This window comes from Dasypus novemcinctus, chromosome 21 (assembly GCF_030445035.2).
Source record: "Dasypus novemcinctus isolate mDasNov1 chromosome 21, mDasNov1.1.hap2, whole genome shotgun sequence".
In the NCBI taxonomy this organism is placed as follows: Eukaryota; Metazoa; Chordata; class Mammalia; order Cingulata; family Dasypodidae; genus Dasypus; species Dasypus novemcinctus.
In genome coordinates this window covers 3,599,779-3,623,018 of record NC_080693.1, presented here as the reverse complement: position 1 = coordinate 3,623,018, position 23,240 = coordinate 3,599,779, and the positions used below count along the sequence as shown (strand labels likewise).

The following is a 23,240-nucleotide window of genomic DNA, read 5'->3' as shown; positions in this document are numbered from 1 at the left end:
TAAAAATTTTAATTGATGTAAAATAAAAATAAAATGAGATTTTCATCTTTCTTGGGAAGAAGGTAAACAGTATTCTTACAAATAATTTTACAAAATTCAATAGTCTATTTGAAAAGAATAAAGAATAAAAATTTAAAAGTTATATCTTTACATGGAACAGTTTTTTTTCCCATGCAAGAGTGCTGCAGTATGAGTTCTGTATCAGGAAGAAATCCCTCTTGAACAAGATCAGAAAATCTACACTCCCCATCCCATACCCATCTCTCACTCTTGCTTTCCATTTAAATGACACACCCCCATGGAAAGCTGAGGGAGCAGCAAGGAGCTCCTTTCCCTGGGAAACAGCTGACATCACTAAGAGAATAATTCTAGTCATATATAATGATGCTAGTCATGAAGACCTGAAGAGCGCTCAGGAATTGGCCTGATCCATTGCACATATTCATGGTATAGGAAGAAAGGGCTGTGCTTGCCCTTTGGCTCATAAAAGTTCATGCCAACCACAGTATTACCTGGCATACTCTCTCTGCCTGGGATTGGGCTTTTATTTCTGGAGATCTACCTCAGGACCATGTGATCCTCACTGTTGAGGTAACCTGCCAAATCTTCATGCTTCTGAAAGTCATTCTGAGAATTTTTACCCTATTTCACATTGAATACCTTCTTATTCCACCCCAGTCTCCAACCCAGGGGTCTAAAATACTTAAGCTAGAATTTCTCAGCCCATCCAATCAGAATGGATTCCTATGGCCTGCCTGGAACTTAGCCTGAGAGGATTAAGGGAATCCTGAGAAGAAATTCAAAGCTAGACTTATTATTAGTATTAAGTCATTCATCCCTCATGAAGAGGTTTCAAGGTTGTAAATGTTATTCCAGGTTCACCACTTTTGAATGAAAGGTTCAATCCTCAGTGTCTCCTCAGAAGTAATAGCGCAGTGGGATAAGGAAGCCTGTGTTCCCCATGGGAGCCAGAGTGCCAGGAGAAACAGTGCTGGCAGTTGTACCCTTAGTTGGCATTACTTACATGTTCCCCATATTCCACCCTATTGTTAGTACTTGTAAGAATGTGCATTTCTTGTATTTCTACTGTTAACCATAGTCACCATCCACTAGATGGTTCATTGTGCTATACACGTTTTATCCTGTAGCTTTCCTTCTATTACCATACATGATCCCAAACTTCCCCTTTAAGCACATTTACTCACATAATTGACCACTGTCAATTAAATTATACTCACAATAATATGCTACATCACCTCTACCCATTTCCAAACATTTGTAATTAACATAATGAAAAATTCTTCACAAAGTAAGTGTCAGCTCCCCATTTTTACACTGCTTCCATCTCTGGGTAACCTATATTATAGATTATAACCCTATGAGTTAGCTTTATAATTAGTGGATATTAGTGAAATCATAATATATTTGTCTTTCTGTGCATGGATTATTTCAAAAAGTCCATAATGTGACATGAATAAGGTCTTCCTTCTTTCTTACATCCATTCCTTTGTATGTATATATCGCATTTCACTCATCCATTCATTGGTGGATGGACACTGAGGAGTATCGGTGAGCAAAGGTCTATTCACCTTCCATCTTTCAGTTCCTCTGGGTATGAACCTAGTAGCGTGGTTGCCAGATCATAGAACAATTCCATGCTTAGCTTCCTAGGAAATGCTAAACTGTCTTCCACAGTGGCTACCCCATTTTCCATTGCTACCAGCAGTGAGTGACTGTTCCTCCTTCTCCACATCCTTTCCCACAATTGCAGTTTTCTGGTTGTTGTTTTTTTTATAGTGGCCATTCTAGTAGGTGTGTTATGATATCACATTGTGGTTTGACTTGCATTTCCCAAATAGCTACTTGTGGAAAGCATCTTTTCATGTGATTTTAAGCCATTTGTGCTTGCTCTTTGGAAAAATGTCTTAAGTTTTTCACCCATTTTGCCATTTTGTTTGTGTTTTCTTTCTTGAATTGTGGTTTTGCTTTATATATTTTGGAGAGTAAGCCCTTATGAGGTATATGGTTTCCAAGTATTTTCTTCCATTGTGTAGGCTGCTTTCTTGACCAATCTTTTCAAGCACAAATGATATGATTGTGAGGAGTTTCCATTTATTTATTTTTCTTCCATTGCAAGTGCTTCCATTGTAAATAAGAAACGTTTGCTCTGCCCAAGGTCTAAAGATACTTCCTGGCATTGCCTTCTGTGATTTGAATGGCCCTGGCACTTTTCTTTAGGTCTTTGATCATTTTCAGTTAATTTTTGTTTAAGGTATGAGGTAGGGGTAAGGTCTGAAAGGGCAAAAGGCAGCTGGTTTAAAGGGAGAAAGTATTTGGATGTCACAAATCTGATAGTGTTTATTATCCATGATTTATAAATAGATTCTACAACTCAACACTAAAGCAACAAATGACCCAATTAAAAAATGGGCAAAAGACTTAATTAAACAAATCATCAAAGTTCCCACACACATGCACAGTACTGATAGTAGGGAAGCAGTGTGTATATAGGGAATTATATTGGGAAAATCATGCTTGATTTTTCAGTAAACCTTAAAGTTCTCTAAGTAAAATGATGTATCATCTTGGAAATGCATAACAGATTATGTTAATGTTAGATTTGATAAGGCAATGAAAAATGTCTTTTCATATATAACTACTAAAAGAATATAAAAATAATGTATATCTTCTAAAAAACAGACGTGCAAAGCCAAGAGAGTCCAGATGATAAAAAGAAAAAGGAGAATGTGATGAACCAGGAATAAGTGATGGGAGCACTTCAAGAAGTCCAGAGAAGCCAACTGTGTGAAAAGCAGCTGATGAAGCAATTAGTGGGATGTGAAGGACCTTTTGGGATTGAGCTTTCCTTTCTATCACTCAGAGGAAAGGAAAACATGTCCTTATATAATGGATACTCATAATATCTTTAGCTCATAGCACAAACTTGAAGGACCCAGTCATCCACCAAGAGGAACATAAATAAATATTTTGTAATACAGTCATTCAATTTCAAAGGAGTAAATGATAAAAAATGAGGGAACTGCCGATACACCAAACAACAAGAATGAATCTCAAAACAATATTGTGAGCAAAGGATGCAGGCACCAAAATGTTAATTCCGATTTATTTCATTATTATGAATTTCAAGATGTGGCAAAATGAATGTATGAGTAAAGAAAATGAGAATGAGGGAAAATATGTTGGGAGGTGGTTATTGATTGAAGCAAATAGGGATTATTTTTCCAGATTATTGGAAATGATTCATATCTTGATAGGGTAATTAGATACTGTAGAGGAGGGTGATAAAAGGTTAGAAATATTTGACATCACTCAGTTAAGATCAATATATTTAACTGTATTTAAATTTTAAATCAATTTTAATCAAACAGAGGAAGAGAGAAGACTGCTCGTAAGAACCAAGAGTGCCTACAACTGGAAGCAGGAGAATTGCATCCACCATCCATGTGCAATCTAAGCCCCTCTTGATCAAGAGGTGGAGTGGACATCACCATCCCATGGACCACAGAGTGGAGGAATAAAATATGGTTTAGAGAGGACTTACTGATATTCTACTATGAAACTATTGTGACTAGTAACATAAGAAATTGTATCATTGACATGGAGAAAGTGGCCACAGTAGTTGCTGAGGACAGGGAGAGGGAAAAAGAGACATGATGAGGGGGCATTTTTGGGACTTGGAGTTGTCCTAAATGATATTGCAGGGCCAGATGGATGCTGGGACATTTTATATCCTTCCATAACCCACTAAATGTACTGGGGGAGAGTGTGAACAACATGATAAACTATTTATTATCCATGTGGTGCAGCAGTGCTCCAAAATGTGTGCACTGAGTGCGATGAGTGTGCCACAATGACGGGGAGGTTGTTGGTGTGGGAGGAGTGGGGTGGGGGAGTGGGTGTATACAGGAACCCCTTATGTTTTTTTATAATATAACCTTTTCTGTGATGTATGTATCTTCAAAAAATAGAATTTACAAAAATGGGGAGTGGGATATATGGGAACCTCTTATGTTTTTTTAAATGTAATATTCTATGTGATTCCTAGTCAGCAGTTTATCCAATTGTAAAGAGTCAATCCTGCCCTAGGGAAAGGGACTCTTTATGAAGAGATAAGGAACCCAACAAGAAAGTTTAGATCGCAAAGAAGTTTCAGACTTGAGGATACAAGGTCTCTAGTTTGATTTTTGGCTCCTCTTAGAGTAGTGACCCACTGGGATATTAAACATCTAGCTGATACTTTAGGACAGGGAAAACATAGGCATTATCCTTGTATTAGCTTCCCTTGGGTCTCTTATTTTTCATTGCAAAAAAGGTTATTTTTTGTTATATAATTTAACTTAGTTTACTCACTAAAACCCGCCACAAAATCTGCTGTGAGAAGGCTACAAGGTAATTTATTACCATCGGTAGCCTGACAAGCTCGACATGGGCTTAAGGGGGAAGGCTGTTTTTTCTTAGCGTTTGGTTGACTTCTTGCTTGTGGGTTTGTCTGTTGTTTTTCTTTTCTTGTCCTTCCTTCCTCTTCACCCCCCGCCCCTCCTTTTTAAATTAGGTGCTGCCGGCTTGTTTCTTGTTTGCTGTATTTCCTCTTCCTCCATTTCCTCTTTTCTGTGTGTACTGATTTTGGCTACCAACACTATGTCTTTTCCTTCCTACATCTTTTTATCTTCTGCCTTCTGTTGTTGCTCTTACATTCCACCTCAGTTTGTTTAGCCCCCAACTTTTCTGGCTTTTTATTTCTAACACTTTAGATTTTTATCTTTTATTAACACTTTCTGTTTTTTGTTTTGTTTTGTTTTTAATTTTACCTTTTCTTACAATTTTCTTTATTTTCCACTTGTTCTATAGTGAGTTTTTTTTTTTTAATTTCTCTCCCCTTCCCCCCCCCAACCCCAGTTGTCTGATCTCTGTGTCTATTTGGGGCATCTCCTTCTTTGTTCACTTCTGTTGTTGTCAGCAGCATGGGAATCTGTGTTTCTTTTTGTTGCATCATCTTCTTGGGTCAGCTCTCCGTGTGGGCGGCACCATACTTAGGCAGGCTGCACTTTCTTTCACCCTGGGTGGCTCTCCTTATGGGGTGCACTTCTTGCATGGGGGGCTCCCCTATGCAGGGGACACCCCCGCATGGCACGGCACTCCTTGTGTGCATCAGCACTGCACATGGACCAGCTCCACATGGGTCAAGGAGGCCTGGAGTTTGAACTGCAGACCTCCCATATTGTAGACAGATGCTCTAACCACTGGGCCAAGTCTGCTTCCCAACACTTTCTGTTTTTTCCATTATTTTCTCTTTCCCTCTATCCTCATCATGCTGGCCTTTTAATTTTTTAATTCATACTGTATTCTTCTCCATATTAAGATTCCCATTTCATTATAGGTGCTCCAGTTTTTTATTCCTATACCTCTACACTGCTTACACAAGTTTAATATTCATCCTCCTAGGTCCTATATGGTTCTTCTGCTAACCTTTACTGTCAATGTTACTGTTAAACTTTTTCTTTTCTTATATCTTTTACTTTCCCTGGCCCTAATCTGTTTCCTTCAAAGGACCTTGGAAAACTTCAAGGAAATAGAATAAGAAGAACAAAGTGTTAAAGAGAAAACTTAGCACACACACACATAAAACAGCAACTAAATAATACCAGAGACTACATAGAGAAGCTAATCAACTGAACAAACCCATCAAGATAAAATAATGAGCAGACAACAACAAAAAATTACAGACCATACCAATAATTACAAAGACCTGGCCCAGTCCAATAAACAAATTAAAAACCAGGAAGAGGAGCAGAACATCAAACTGGAGCAGAAGGAGCAGAACTCAAAGCTGTCCACACTAATATCATGGACCAATTCAGTGAAGTGAAGAAAGAGATTAAAGATATTTAGAAAACACTTGGAGAGCATACTGAAGAAATTGTAAACACACACAAAAGATAACAGATATGATGGTGATGAATGGCCCAATCCAAGAAATCAAAAATACACTCTCAGCAAATAACAGGAGATTTGAATAGGCAGAGGAAAGAATTACGGATGTCGAAGATGGTAAATTTAAAATCAAATGGCTAGTATAATTGAGAGATAAGAAGATAGAAAAAGTACAGCAGAGTTTTAGGGTTTAAAATGACAATGCAAAATGTGCAAACATATACATTATAGGCATCCCAGAAGGAGAAGAGAAGGGAAGGGGACAGAAGGGGTGTCGTAGTAAATAATGGCTGAAAACTTCCCAAACCTATTGAGGGAGTTGTATGTATATGTCCAGGAAGTACAGTGCACCCCAAACATTATAAACCCCAACAGGGCTACTTGCAGACATACATTTGTCAAATTATCCAATGCTCAAGACAAAGAGAAAGTACAGAATGCAGCAAGAGAAAAGAGAACCATCACAGACAAGGGAAACTCAATAAGATTAAGTGCTGATTTCTCGTGTGAAACCATGGAGGCAAAAAGGCAGTGCTATGACATAGTGAAGGGACAAACAGAAAGAAATTTCCACCCAAGAATACTCTATCCAAAAAAGCTGGCATTCAAATATGATGGAGATTTCAAAATATTCATAGATAAACAGAAACTAAGAGAGGATGCTAATAAGCAACCTGCCCTTCAAGAAATACTAAAGGGGGAAACAGAACAGTTGGGCTTCCATCTATTATATAGGACGTCCAGAGTTTCATGACCAGGTCCTCCTGGTGAAGGCAGACTGGCCCCTGTGACAAGGTGGCCCATGCTGAGTGTGGGCCCATGTTCAGTGCAGGTCCACATGGAGTCCTGGACTGCATGGAGTGCTAGCCTGCAGAGAGTACTACCCTGCACAGAAGTGCTGCCCCACACAGGAATGTGGCACAGCACAGGAGTGCTAGTCCACGCACAGAGCTGGTGCAGCAAGATGATGCAACAAAACAAGAGACAGGGGAGACATAATAAGAGATGAAGCAATTAGGGACCTGAGGTGGGTGCAGGAAAATGATTTCCACTATTCCACTCTGGAAGGTCCCAGGACCAATTTCCAGAGTGACCTAATGAGAATACAAACAAATACAGAAGAACAAACAGTGAATGGACACTGAGAGTAGAGCTCAGTCCCTGGACCCCACTGGCTTCCCAGAGTTGTTTTTTTTTTTTTTCATTTGTTTGCTTTTCTTGTTTTGTTTTGTTTTTTCAGGAGTCAATGGGAACTGAACCCAGGGCCTCCCATGTGGGATGTGGGAACTAAACCACTTAAGCCACATCCACTCCCTCAGTTAAATCTTTGATTTTAACTCTTTCTTCTTTTTTAATATACTCATTTAGGTGTTCTCGTTTTCATTTGTCTCAATATATTTATTGATTTTCCTTGCAATTGCTTCTTTAACACCCTGATTATTTAGGAGCATAATATTTAGTCTTCACATGTTTGGGAATTTACCTCATTCCTGTCTATCTTTGATTTCTAGTTTCATTCCATTATGATATGGGAAGTTGCTTTGTATAAATTCAATATATTTATACTTATTTAGAGCTGCATTGGGCCCTAACATGTGATCTACACTGGAAAGTAATCCATGGGCTCTTGAGAAGAATGTATAACCCACTGAGCTTGGATGCAACATTCTGTATATGTCTATTAGTCCTAACTTGATAATCTTATTGTTGAAGTTTTCTGTTGCCTTGTTGATCTTCTGTCTAGTTGTTCTATCTAATAATGTGAGTGGTGTGTTGAAGTCGACAATGATTATTGTAAAGATACCTCTTTCTCCCTTCAGGTTGCCAGAGTTTCTCTCATGTATTTTGGGACACCCTGGTTAGGTGCATAGATATTTATGAAGGCATGTCTTTTATTAATATTTAATGGACTTCTGTATCTCTTATAACTCCTTTGCATTTAAAGTCTGTTTTGTCTGATATTAGTATAGCAAACCCTGCTCTTTTTTGGTTACAATTTGCATGGAGTATCTTCTTCCAACCTTTTGATTTCAGCCAGTTTTTGTCCCAGGGTCTAAGGTGAGTCTCTTGTAAGCAGAACATGGATGGCTCATATATTTTTATCCATTCTGTCAACCAATACCTTCTAATTGGGGAGTTTAAGCCACTCACATTCAATATTAATGTAAATGCATTATTTATTTCCACCATTTTACTCTTTGGTTTTCATATGTCATATCATATTTTCATCTATTTTTTTAACTCTTTTGATTATCCTTTCTGCTACTCTTTCTTCTATACTCTACTCCATGCCTCTCTTCTCTTTGTCTTTCAAGCTCTAAGACTTCCTTTAACATTGGCTGCAAAGTGGATTCTTTTTTTCTTACCATTTTATTTATTTATTTTTAAGATATATTGATCACACAAAATGTTACGTTAAAAATTATGAGAGATTCCTATATACCTCATTCCCTCCACTCCTCACACATCAGCTTCTTTCATTAGTGTGGCACATTCATTACATTTGAAGAATACATATTGGAGCACTGCTATAAAGCATAGATAATAGTTTACATTGTAGATTATACTCTCTCCCAGTCCATTCAGTGGTTTGTGGCATGATATATAATGTCCTGTATCTGCCTGCAATATCATTCAGGACAACTCCAAGTCCCAAAAATGTCCCCATATCACACCTCTTCTACCCTCTCCCTCCTCTCAGCAACACCCATGGCCACTGTCTCCACACTGATGATATAGTTCCTCCCATTGCTAGAGTCACAATAATTCTATAGTAGAATACCAGTAAGTCCACTCTAATCCCTATTTTATTCTTCCATCCTCAGAACCCTGGGGTGGAGATGCCCACTCCATGTGTAAATTGAGAGGGGGCTTAGATCCCACATGGCTGATCAATGGGATTCTCTTGATTGCAGTTGTATACTCTCTCAGTTCCTTGGTGTGGTGGTTGACCATCCTCACCTCCTTGTTAGCTGACCTAGGTAAGTCCAACAAACTGGAGAGTATGTTTTACAACTCTGCTGAGACTCAGGGCCCAGCTGGTACATAGAAAGTCCAGAGATTCAAGTCTCCTGGGTATACACCAACCACAAGTTCAGTAAAAGGAACAGCAGTGGCATGTTTAGAGAACTCACATCTGAGTCCAACTCCATTACACTCAGGAGCACAAATTCTGAAGTAAGGTCCACTGGGAAGGCACTGAACTACTCCAGAGCCATCAGCCATGATTGTAGGACCTGGTATCTCCATACCCCTCAAGAGCACCACTACTTTATCTATTTTGGCTTTCTCTGAGATCCTGCTGAGATGTGCATAAGCGTGATGCCTCTGATGACCTCCTAACTCATTTTGGAGTCTTAGCCATATAAACTCATTTGTCTTTACAATTTTCCCCTTTTATTCAAGGTCTTTTTCTAGTTGCATCACCACGTGGTGCTTGGTAGTAATCCCTCGGTGCCAGGGAGGCTCATCCCCGGGAGTCATATCCCACAGTGGGAAGAAGGTCATGCATTTAAATGCTGAGTTTGGCTTAGAGAGTGGCTACATTTGAGCAGCATGAAGGCTCTCAGGAGGTAACTCTTAGACACTGTGTAGCTCTAGGCCAAATTGAAATTTCAACTGTACAGGCTCATAAGCATAGTTGTCAGTATCAAGGACCCATCACTGCACCATCCTTCTTCACTGGTCTTCGCCCTTGCACTTGGGGGATTGTTGCTGTTCCATTAGGAATGTGACAGAGCTCCCCAGAATGGAAACTCAGCATTCCCTCAATTGTTGTATGAAACTCTACCCCACTATTTCAATACCCAACAAAAATCCGAACATATCTATATACCCTATATGCATGCCCAGGCGAACTCCCTCCTACCCATGCATCCCCCTTCAATGACACCCCACACCGATGCTCCTCCCTTGCCATAGTTGACCTCCTCTGTGATCCAAAACTTCTTCAGAAATGAAGCCTAATATATTACCAAATTGTGTTAATAAGTAAAATGAAATAATAATGATAGGTTTAAAGATTAGAAGTAAAATACATAATTGAGAAAAATTAAAATAAGTAAAAAATAAATTGGGGTATTAAAAAATGAAAAACATCATAAAATTTTTTTGAGATTGTGCCTTTCATTACTGTAATAGACGTTGTCCTATATGTATAGAGGCAAGGCAATCTCATCCATTTCTTCCTCAGTGTCTTATATCTTTTTTATTTTTTTCTTAGTTTTATATAATATTTTCAGAAAAGTATTTTTATAGATTTATTTATTTTATTTATTTCCAATCTCTCCCTCCCTTCAGAGTCCACAGTGACACCCAAGTTGCACTGCTTAAAGAACAAGATTTGTAGATACTTGCAACAGTGCTGAGGGCTTGACACACTAGTCTCTCCTACCACATTGGGAGTCACCCATACTCACGAGAGACACCCTTCCCTCTGTTTGAGAACACCAGGCCTCTGCAAGATGGGGGTACAATGCCTTCCCACTCATTTTATGTGTCTGCACCCACTGATATAACACACTATGACAAATGAGCACTCACACACTCCCTTGAAGCTTGCCCCAGGAGCACCCTGAGCCAGATGCCCCCCATCAAATATCTTAAACCAGTAACACTTCCTAATTAAATTTTCTAAAGAGTTTTCTCAACATTATAGTTTCAACCATGTACCTGACAATCTTTCATGTTCACCTGCTCCTCCCAACTTCTTCCCAATTCCATGGACCAGCTGACCCATCTTCCCAACCCTTGCCTCCCTCAAGCTTGTGAATCACAAATCAATACTATCCCTATACCCCATCTTATTCCTTCACTGCACAAGTACTTACCTCCTCCTTATCATAGATTTTGCCCTATTGGGCGCTGGCTCACAACCTTCCTCTCCCCCCTATTTCCTGTAAGCCTATCATCCAGTCTCTAGCTCTCTGAGACTGCTTGATTTGTTCAGTGCATATCAGAGAGGTCATGTAGTGTTTGTCCTTGAATCCTGACTTTTTTCCCTCAACATAAGGTCCTCAAGATTCAACCATATTATCCCATGTGTTAGTATTATATTCCTTCTTACAGCTGAGTAGTATTCCATTGTCTGTATATACCATATTTTGTTTATTCACTTTTCTGTTGATGGGCATTTGGGTTGATTCCAAGTTTTGGCAGTAGTGAGTAATGCTGCAATGAACATTGTTGTGCCTATATTGGTTGGTATCCTTGTTTTCAGGTCTTCTGGGTATATACCCAGGAGTGGATTCCTGGGTCATAATATAGCTAGTTTTTGGAGGAACCACAATGGTTGGATCCTTCTACATTCCCACCACCAGTGGATGAGGGTTCCCATTCCTCCAAACCCTTTCCAACACTGGTAGTCCTCTGTTTTTTAACAGCCACCAGTCCAATGGGTGTAAGATGGTATCTCATTGTAGTTTTCATTTGCATTTTCCTAACAGATAATAATTTTGAGCATCTTTTCATGTGCTTTTTAGCCATTTGTATTTCTTCTTTGGAGAAGCATCTGTTCAAATCTCTTGCCCATTTTTTCAATGGTTTGTTTCTTTTTATTTTTGAGATATAGGATTTCTTTATATATGCTGGAAATTAGGCTCCTATCAGATATATGGTTACCAAGTATTTTCTCCCATTGGGTAGCCTGTCTTTTCACTTTCTTGATAAACTCCTTTGAGGTACAAAAGATTTTAATTTTCAGGGGGTCTCATTTATCTATTTTTTCTTTCATTGCTCATGCTTTGGGTATGAAATTCCTGAAGTAATCTCCTATTACAAGGTCCTGTAGATGCTTCCCTACATTGTCTTCCCAGGTCTTTATGGTCTTGGCTCTTATATTAAGATCTTTGGTCCATCTTGAGTTGATTTTTATATAAGGTGTGAGATGGGAATCCTCTTTCATTCTTTTGCATAGGCATATCCAGTTCCCCAAGCACCATTTGTTGAAGAGGCCATTCTTTCGCCTCTCTCCCATCCAAAGAAATTTCATAGTTACTTTTTCCAGTTCATTTTAAAATGCTGTGTTAATTTTCTGGCCCAGGGCACTTCTTGGTTGGGAGGTTTTTAAAGTCTGATTCTATCTCTTTACTTGTGATTGGTGAGTTGAGAGCATCAATTTCTTCTTTCATCAGTGTAGGCTGCTTATCTGTTCCTAGTAATTTGCTCACTTCCTCTAAATTGTCCTTCTTATTGGCATATAGTTTTTCAAAATATCCTCTTATGATAGTCTTTAATTCTCTATGGTCAATAGTGATATCCCCTTTCTCATTTCTTATTTTGTGTATTTGTATCTTCTTTTTTTCTTTGTTACTCTAGCTAAGGGTTTATCAATTTTATTGATTGTCTCAACTACCTCTTCATTTTCTTTATTTTTTCTAGTACTTTTTTATTAATATTTCATTTAGGTCTGCTCTGGTCTTTGTTATTTCTTTCTTTCTTCTTCCTTTGAAGTGAGTTCATTGTTTTTTTTACTAATTCCTCCAAGTGTGCAGTTAGGTCTTCAATTTTAGCTCTTCTTTTTTGATATATGAATTTATGGCTATGAATTTATGTCTCAGTTCAGTTCTTGCAGCATCCCATAAGTTTTGATACATTGTGTTGTCATTTTTATTAGTTTTCAGGTAGTTACAGATTTCTTTTGAGATTTCCTCCTTGACCCACTGTTTGTCTAATAGTTTGTTGCTTAACTTCCATGTCTTTGTGCCTACGCTTGTTCTCTGGCCCTTTCATATTTCCAGCTTCACTCCATTTTGGTCAGAGAAATTATTTTGTATGATTTCAATCTTTCTGAAATCACTGAGACTTTCTTTATGGCCTAGAAGGTGGTCTATCTTGAAGAATGTTCCATATGCAGTTGAGAAGAATGTATATCCTGCTGTCTTTGGGTGTAGTATTCTGTCTATGTTTATTAGGTCCAGATCCTCTAATATATTATTCAAAGTCTTTGTTTCTTCATTGGTTCTCTGTTGGGATGTTCTGTCTAAGGGTGATAATGGTGTATGAAAGTGCCCCACTATAATTGTACAGGCATTTATTCCTCCCCTTAGTTTTTGCAATGTTTGCCTCATGTATCTTGAGGTGCCCTGGTTAGGGACATACATGTTTATTATTGTTTTTTATTCTTGAAACATTACCTGTTTACTAACATGTAGTGTCCATCTTTGTCTCTCACAATCATTTTTCACTTGAAATCTATTTTGTCCAATATTAGTATAGCTACTCCTGCCCTTTCTTGGTTATTTTTTGCTTGTAAGATTATTTTCCAGCCATTCTCTTTCAACCTCCTTGAATCCCTGGATATAAGTTGGGTTTCTTGTAGACAGCATATAGATGGGCCATATTTCCTTCTCCATTCTGCCAATCTGTGTCTCTTGACTGGTGAGTTTAATCCATTAACATTCAGTGTTATTACTCTCAAGGAATTACTTACATTAGCCATATTTTCTTTGGATTTATGGGTATTATATGTTGTTTTTATTTCTTTTTGTCTTTTTAGTTGTTTTTATACTCTCCTCCAACTCTGTCTCCTCTGTATTTTTCTTTCAGCCTGAAGAACTCCCTTTTGTAGTTCTTTCTTTTAGATTTATTTATTTCTCCCTCCTTCCCCACCCCTCTTGCTCTCAGTGTCCATTCACTGTGTGTTCTTCTATGTCTGTTTGCATTCTCATTAGGTGGCTTTGGGAATTGATCCTGGGACCTTCCAGAGTGGGATAGTGTCAATCATTCTCTTGCACCACCTCAGGTCCCTGATTGCTTCATCTCTTGTTATGTCTCCTCTGTGTCTTGTTTTGTTGCATCATCTTGGTGCACCAGCTCTGTATGTGGACTAGCACTCCTGTGCTGTGCCACATTCCTGTGTGGGGCAGCACTCCTGTGCAGGGTAGTACTCTGTGCAGGCCAGCAGTCCGTGTAGTCCAGGACTCCATGTTGGCCTGCACACAACATGGGCCTGTACTCTGCATGGGCCACCTTGTCACACGGGCCAACTTGCCTTCACCAGGAGGCCCTGGGCATCAAACTCCAGACCTCCTATATAGTAGATGAAACCCCGATTGCTTGAGCCATGTCCGCTTCCCCCTTTAGTATTTCTTGAAGGGCAGGTTGCTTATTAGCATCCTCTCTTAATTTCTGTTTATCTATGAATATTTTGAAATCTCCATCATATTTGAATGCCAGCTTTTCTGGATAGAGTATTCTTGGGTGGAAATTTTTTTCTGTTTGTCCCTTGACTATGTCATAGCACTGCCTTTTTGCCTCCATGGTTTCACGTGAGAAATCAGCACTTAATCTTATTGAGTTTCCCTTGTATGTGATGGTTCTCTTTCCTCTTGCTGCCTTCAGTATTTTCTCTTTGTCTTGAGTATTTTCTCTTTGTCTTGAGTATTTTCTCTTTGTCTTTGACAAGTATATGTCTTGAAATAGGCCTGTTGGGGTTTATAATGTTTGGGGTGCACTGTGCTTCCTGGACATATACATACAACTCCCTCAGTAGGTTTGGGAAGTTTTCAGCCATTATTTACTACAACACCCCTTCTCTCGCTTTCTCTTCTCTTCTCCATCTGGGATGCCTATAATGCATATGTTTGTACATTTTCCATTATCACTCTAAACACAAAACTCTGCTGCACTTTTTCTTTCTATCTCTCAATTATACTAGCCATTTGATTTTAAATTTACCATCTTCCACATCACTGTTTCCTCTGCCTATTCCAATCTCCTGTCATTTGCTGAGAGGGTATTTTTTATTTCTTGGATTGGGCCATTCATCACCATCGTATCTGTTATCTTTTGTGTGTGTTTACAATTTCTTCAGTATGCTCTCCAAGTGTTTTCTTAATATCTTTAATCTCTTCCTTCACTTCAATGAGCTGGTTCATGATATTAGGTTGGACAGCTTTGAGTAATTGTTTGATGTTCTGCTCCTCTTCCTGGTTTTTAATTTGTTTATTGGACTGGACCATGTCTTCATAATTATTGGTATAGTCTGTAATTTTTTGTTGTTGTCTGGTCATTATTTATTCTTGATGGGTTTGGTCAGTTGATTACCTTCTCTGTGTAGCCTCTGGTATTATTTAGTTGTTGTTTTGTGTGTGTGTGTGCATGTTAAGTTTTCTCTTTAACACTTTGTTCTTCTTATTCTATTTCCTTGATAGTCTCTAAGTTCCCTTGAATGAAACAGATTAGGGCCAGGGAAAGTAAAAGATATAAGAAAAGAAAAAGTATTATAGTAATATTGATAGTAAAGGTTAGCAGAAGAACCATATAGGACCTAGGAGAATGAATATTAAACTTGTGTAAGCAATGTAGAGGTATAGGAATAAAAAACTGGAGCACCTATAATGAAACGGGAATCTTAATATGGAGAAGAATACAGTATGAATTAAAAGGCCAGTGTGGTGAGGATAGAGGGAAAGAGAAAAGAACGGAAAAAACAGGAAGTGTTCATAAAAGATAAAAAACAGAAGTGTTAGAAATAAAAAGCCAGAAAAATTGGGGGCTAAACAAAGTGAGGTGGAATGTAAGAGCAACAACAGAAGACAGAAGATAGAAAGATGTAGGAAGGAAAAGAGATAGTGTTGGTAGCCAAAATCAATACACACAGAAAAGAGGAAATTGAGGAAGAAGAAACAGCAAACAAGAAACAAGACAGCAGCACCCAATTAAAAAGAGGGGGGGTGATGAAGAGGAAGGGAGGACAAGAAAAGAAAAACAACAGACAAATCCACAAGAAAGTAGTCAACCAAACACTAAGAAAAAACAGACTTCTCTCTTAAGCCCATGTGGATCTTGTCAGGCTGCCAATGTTAATAAATTACCTTGTAGCCTTCTCATGGCAGATTTTGTTGTGGGTTTTAGTGAGTAAACTAAGTTAAATTATATAACAAAAATAACCTCTTTTTCAATGAAAAATAAGAGACCCAAGGGAAGCCTATACAAGGATAATGTCTGTTTTCCCTATCCTGAAGTATCAGCTAGATGTTTAAAATCCCAGTGGGTCACCTCTCTAAGAGGAGCCAAGAATCAAACTAAAGACCTTGTATACCCAAGGCTGAAACTCCTACACTGAGCTAAACTTTCTTGTTGGGTTCATTAGCTCTTCAGAAAGAATCCCTTTCCCTGGGGCAGGAGAGTCTTTACAATTGGATAAACTGCTGACTAGGAATCTGTCCTCCCCCTTCCCTCCCCCTCATTTTTTTCTAACTGCTTTTTCTCCCAGGGCAGCAGGAAGCTATAGCCTGTGAGAGTTCCCTTTTAAAATTCAAATGTGACCCTGTTGAATTAACTCACTGCAGAAAAAAATGACACTCTGTCTTTTTGAGAGAGAGCACCCACACCTGGCCAGGAACCCTAAATATGTCTTGGAATCCTATTAAGCACTTCCTCCTGTCCCCCTGCCTTAGGTGAGTTGCACAGGACTAGTTAATTGCCTGAGTCCACCTTCACCCAGACCAATTTTCCCTATCCCAGGGAGGTTAGGGAAATCAGGCTGCCTCATCAAATTCGCCTCTCCCCTCTTCCTGGTTTCTCCTCAAGCCAGCTGGTACGATCCTCAAAGCTGAAAAAAGAGGGTCCAGACAATTGAACCTGCACTTGGGGGACCGCTCTCCACCCTTCACCAGAGTTTGTGTCCTCCAGCTGGGTGACTGGTAAGGGAGAGGGAATGCCTTGGCTTCCTGCCCTGAGGGAGGGGTTTAGCCATCCCACAGTTCCAGCCTCCAGCATAAGAAACTCATGGTTTTACCTTGAACAATCACTCTTTTTGTCGGACTCTCTCCAGATTGTTGCCCTGAAGCCTCTGCACAGTGGGTTCTCAAATAGCTCACTCAGGCAGGATTTTGTCCCCACTCATCCATTTATTTTGTAGGAGAGATTTGTGGGTGTACTTAGTCTGACGCCATCTTGCCTTCCTCTTCATTTTACTCTTTTTTTTAACACTTTTAAATTAAAGTTAATAGATCACATAGAACATTACATTTGAAAAAACATAAGAGGGTCCCATGTAACCCACTCCCCATTTTTGTAAATTCTATTTTTTGAAGATACATACATCACAGAAAAGGTTATATTATAAAAAAACATAAGAGGTTCCCGTATACCCCCTCTCCCCACCCCACTCCTCCCATACCAAGCTTCCCCCATCATTGTGGCACACTCATCACACTCAGCGCACACATTTTGGAGCAGTGCTGCACCACATGGATAATAGTTTATCATGTTGTTCACACTCTCCCCCAGTACATTTAGTGGGTTATGGAAGGATATAAAATGTCCCAGCATCTGGCCCTGCAATATCATTTAGGACAACACCAAGTCCCAAAAATGCCCCCTCATCATGTCTCTTTTTCCCTCTCCCTGTCCTCAGCAACTACTGTGGCCACTTTCTGCACGTCAATGATACAATTTCTTATGTTACTAGTCACAATAGTTTCATAGTAGAATATCAGTAAGTCCTCTCTAAACCATATTTTATTCCTCCACTCTGTGGTCCATGGGATGGTGATGTCCACTCCACCTCTTGATCAAGAGGGGCTTAGATTGCACATGGATGGTGGATGCAATTCTCCTGCTTCCAGTTGTAGGCAGTCTTGGTTCTTACGAGCAGTCTTCTCTCTTCCTCTGTTTGATTAAAATTGATTTAAAATTTAAATACAGTTAAATATATTGATCTTAACTGAGTGATGTCAAATATTTCTAACCTTTTATCACCTTCCTCTACAGTATCTAATTACCCTATCAAGATATGAATCATTTCCAATAATCTGGAAAAATAATCCCTATTTGCTTCAATCAATAACTGCCTCCCAACATATTTTCCCTCATTCTCATTTTCTTTACTCATACATTCATTTTGCCACATCTTGAAATTCATAATAATGAAATAAATCAGAATTAACATTTTGGTGCCTGCATCCTTTGCTCACAATATTGTTTTGAGATTCATTCTTGTTGTTTGGTGTATCGGCAGTTCCCTCATTTTTTACCATTTACTCCTTTGAAATTGAATGACTGTATTACAAAATATTTATTTACGTCCTCTTGGTGGATGACTGGGTCCTTCATGTTTGTGTTATGAGCTAAAGATATTATGAGTATCCATTATATAAGGACATGTTTTCCTTTCTTCTGAGTGATAGAAAGGAAGGCTCAATCCCAAAAGGTCCTTCACATCCCACTAATTGCTGCATCAGCTGCTTTTGGCAAAGATGGTTCCTCTGGACTTCTTGAAGTGCTCCCATCCCTTATTCCTGATTCATCACATTCTCCTTTTTCTTTTTATCATCTGGACTCTCTTGGCTCTGCATGTCTGTTTTTCAGAAGATATACATTATTTTCATATTCTTTTAGTAGTTATATATGAAAAGACAACATTTTTCATCGCCTTATCAAATCTAACGTTAACATAATCTGTTATGCATTTCCAAGATGATACATCATTTTAGAGAACTTTAAGGTTTACTGAAAAATCATGCATGATTTTCCCAATATAATCACCCATATACACACTGCTTCCATACTATCAGTACTGTGCGTGTGTGTGTGAACTTTGATGATTTGTTTAAGTCTTTTGCCCATTTTTTAATTGGGTCATTTGTTGCTTTAGTGTTGAGTTGTAGAATCTACTTACAAATCATGGGTAGTAAACACTATCAGATTTGTGACATCCAAATACTTTCTCCCTTTAAGCCAGCTCCTTTTCACCATTTCAGACCTTACCCCTACCTCATACCTTAAACAAAAATTAACTGAAAATGATCAAAGACCTAAAGAAAAGTGCCAGGACCATTCAACTCACAGAAGGCAATGCCAGGAAGTATCTTTAGACCTTGGGCAGAGCAAACGTTTCTTATTTACAATGGAAGCACTTGCAATGGAAGAAAAATAAATAAATGGAAACTCCTCGCAATCATATCATTTGTGCTTGAAAAGATTGGTCAAGAAAGCAGCCTACACAATGGAAGAAAATACTTGGAAACCATATACCTCATAAGGGCTTACTCTCCAAAATATATAAAGCAAAACCACAATTCAAGAAAGAAAACACAAACAAAATGGCAAAATGGGTGAAAAACTTAAGACATTTTTCCAAAGAGCAAGCACAAATGGCTTAAAATCACATGAAAAGATGCTTTCCACAAGTAGCTATTTGGGAAATTCAAGTCAAACCACAATGTGATATCATAACACACCTACTAGAATGGCCACTATAAAAAAACAACAACCAGAAAACTGCAATTGTGGGAAAGGATGTGGAGAAGGAGGAACAGTCATTCACTGCTGGTAGCAATGGAAAATGGGGTAGCCACTGTGGAAGACAGTTTAGCATTTCCTAGGAAGCTAAGCATGGAATTGTTCTATGATCTGGCAACCACGCTACTAGGTTCATACCCAGAGGAACTGAAAGATGGAAGGTGAATAGACCTTTGCTCACCGATACTCCTCAGTGTCCATCCACCAATGAATGGATGAGTGAAATGCGATATATACATACAAAGGAATGGATGTAAGAAAGAAGGAAGACCTTATTCATGTCACATTATGGACTTTTTGAAATAATCCATGCACAGAAAGACAAATATATTATGATTTCACTAATATCCACTAATTATAAAGCTAACTCATAGGGTTATAATCTATAATATAGGTTACCCAGAGATGGAAGCAGTGTAAAAATGGGGAGCTGACACTTACTTTGTGAAGAATTTTTCATTATGTTAATTACAAATGTTTGGAAATGGGTAGAGGTGATGTAGCATATTATTGTGAGTATAATTTAATTGACAGTGGTCAATTATGTGAGTAAATGTGCTTAAAGGGGAAGTTTGGGATCATGTATGGTAATAGAAGGAAAGCTACAGGATAAAACGTGTATAGCACAATGAACCATCTAGTGGATGGTGACTATGGTTAACAGTAGAAATACAAGAAATGCACATTCTTACAAGTACTAACAATAGGGTGGAATATGGGGAACATGTAAGTAATGCCAACTAAGGGTACAACTGCCAGCACTGTTTCTCCTGGCACTCTGGCTCCCATGGGGAACACAGGCTTCCTTATCCCACTGCGCTATTACTTCTGAGGAGACACTGAGGATTGAACCTTTCATTCAAAAGTGGTGAACCTGGAATAACATTTACAACCTTGAAACCTCTTCATGAGGGATGAATGACTTAATACTAATAATAAGTCTAGCTTTGAATTTCTTCTCAGGATTCCCTTAATCCTCTCAGGCTAAGTTCCAGGCAGGCCCTAGGAATCCATTCTGATTGGATGGGCTGAGAAATTCTAGCTTAAGGAATTTGAGCCCCTGGCTTGGAGACTGGGGTGGAATAAGAAGGTATTCAGGGAAGTGGACTTGTCCCAATGGATAGGGTGTCTGCTACCACATGGGAGGTCCATGGTTCAAACCCTGGGCCTCCTTGACCTGTGTGGAGCTGGCCCACGCACAGTGCTGATGCATGCAAGGAGTGCCCTGCCATGCAGGGGTGTCCCCCACAGAGGGGAGCCCCACACACAAGGACTGCACTCCATATGGAGAGCTGCCCAATGCGAAAGAAAGTGCAGCCTGCCCAGGAATGGCACCACACACATGGAGAGCTGACACAACAAGATGATGCAACAAAAAGAATTGCAGATTCCTGCTGCCGCTGATAAGATTAGAAGCGGTGACAGAAGAACACTCAGTGAATGGAAACAGAGAGCAGGCAACTGGGGTGAGGTGGAAGGGGAGAGAAATAAATTAAAAATCATAATAAAATTAAAAAAAGAAGAAGGTATTCAATGTGAAATAGGGTAAAAATTCTCAGAATGACTTTTAGAAGCATGAGGATTTGGCAGGTTACCCCAACAGTGAGGATCACATGGTCCTGAGGTCAGATCTCCAGAAATAAAAGCCCAGTCCCAGGCAGAGAAAGTATCCCAGGTAATACCATGGTTGGCATGAACTTTTATTAACCAAAGGGCAAGCACAGCCCTTGCTTCCTATACCATGAATATGTGCGATGGATCAGGCCAGTTCCTGAGCTCTCTTCAGGGCTTCATGACCAGCATCATTTTATATGACTAGAATTATTATCTTAGTGATGTCAGCTGTCTCCGTGGGAGAGGAGCTCCTTGCTGCTCCCTCAGCTTTCCATGGGGGTGTGTCATGTCATTGATGGAAAGCAGGAGTGAGAGATGGGTGTGGGATGGGGAGTGTAGATTTTCTGATCTTGTCCGAGAGGGATTTCTTCCTTCTTATACAATTCATACGGCAGCACTCTTGTATGGGAATAAAAATTGTTCCATGTAACTTTTAAATTTTTATTCTTTATTCTTTTCAAATAGACCATTGAATTACATAAAATTCTTTGGCATGAACTTTTATTAACCAAAGGGCAAGCACAGCCCTTCCTTCCTATACCATGAATATGTGCGATGGATCAGGCCAGTTCCTGAGCTCTCTTCAGGGCTTCATGACCAGCATCATTTTATATGACTAGAATTATTATCTTAGTGATGTCAGCTGTCTCCGTGGGAGAGGAGCTCCTTGCTGCTCCCTCAGCTTTCCATGGGGGTGTGTCATGTCATTGATGGAAAGCAGGAGTGAGAGATGGGTGTGGGATGGGGAGTGTAGATTTTCTGATCTTGTCCGAGAGGGATTTCTTCCTTCTTATACAATTCATACGGCAGCACTCTTGTATGGGAATAAAAATTGTTCCATGTAACTTTTAAATTTTTATTCTTTATTCTTTTCAAATAGACCATTGAATTACATAAAATTCTTTGGCATGAACTTTTATTAACCAAAGGGCAAGCACAGCCCTTCCTTCCTATACCATGAATATGTGCGATGGATCAGGCCAGTTCCTGAGCTCTCTTCAGGGCTTCATGACCAGCATCATTTTATATGACTAGAATTATTATCTTAGTGATGTCAGCTGTCTCCGTGGGAGAGGAGCTCCTTGCTGCTCCCTCAGCTTTCCATGGGGGTGTGTCATTGATGGAAAGCAGGAGTGAGAGATGGGTGTGGGATGGGGAGTATAGATTTTCTGATCTTGTCCAAGAGGGATTTCTTCCTGCTTATACAACTCATACGGCAGCACTCTTGTATGGGAATAAAAATTGTTCCATGTAACTTTTAAATTTTTATTCTTTATTCTTTTCAAATAGACCATTGAATTATGTAAAATTCTTTGTAAGTATACTGTTTACCTTCTTCCCAAGAAAGATGAAAATCTCATTTATATTTATTTATTTTACATCTATTAAAATTTTTAAATTTACATCTATTAAGTTTTACTTTTAACTTAGGTTTCTTGGCAATATACTCTTGCAAGTTATAATGCTTTTGTCTTAAAAACAACTCATGACAACTGCATATATGTTCAACTTACAATTACATATGTAATACATATTATATAGATAAGAATAAAAGAAAGTTTATACTCATAAGATCAACACAAAAATTGTAACATAAATATAAGAACAGATTAATAAATAATGAACATATACATAAGTCTCTCAAGTATATGAACAATTTTGTCAGTAGTAGTATTTTCTTTCATGTTGAGTTTCTGTAAAGAGAAAGTTCCATATTTCTGGTGTGTTCCTCAAGTTGAAACTGTGTGATTGAAAGAGGAATTGACTATGGAGGAAATCACTTGTGTGTTCAGGAGGTGAAGGTAGAAGATCTCCAGCCCATGGAGCAAGTTCTGTTGATCCACTGCCCTCAAAAATTCTTTGATGGAAGAATTGGAGAGGGTCATTACTGCCTGGTGGCTCTGTAGGCCTGAGGGGAGCAGAAGCTCAGTGCTGCTTTAAGACTGACCTAGCCCACTGCTGCAGGAGTGACCATCAGGGAGGGGAAGGGATTCCAAACACACTGAGTGTGGAAAAGCACCTGGTGCTGCGGTGGTCCTCAGGACCTCTTCTTGTGCCTTCAGTGTTTTCAGCATCTTCTTCATCTCTTTTTCTTGTCTGTAACATCTGGCTCTCTCTTCCTGTAGTTTTAGGACCACTGAAGTTAATTCCTCCATCAACACTGCTGTCGTTCCCTTAAACTTTCTGTAGGTGTCAATGAGGCTGGGCATTTTCTTTCTTCTTTGGCAATTAATAATTTTCATTATTATATTTTGAACAGGAGAAAAAAATACTATGCCAAACAAAGATTTCATCAATCCTGAAGATAATAGAGTACAAGTTAAATGAGAATGGCACTTTTTAAAACATGGACAATAGCTCATCATAAGAATTTTTTTTAATGTGGTTTTTTAAATCTTATTATCACTTTATTTTTTTTCTTTTTT

The 23,240-nt window shown here is 38.9% G+C and overlaps 1 pseudogene; it reads right to left on the bottom strand.

Annotated features, from left to right (window-relative positions):
• The window catches only part of LOC139437236 (olfactory receptor 2G2-like), a 101,521-nt pseudogene that overhangs the window by 19,889 nt on the left and 58,392 nt on the right, over positions 1-23,240 (bottom strand).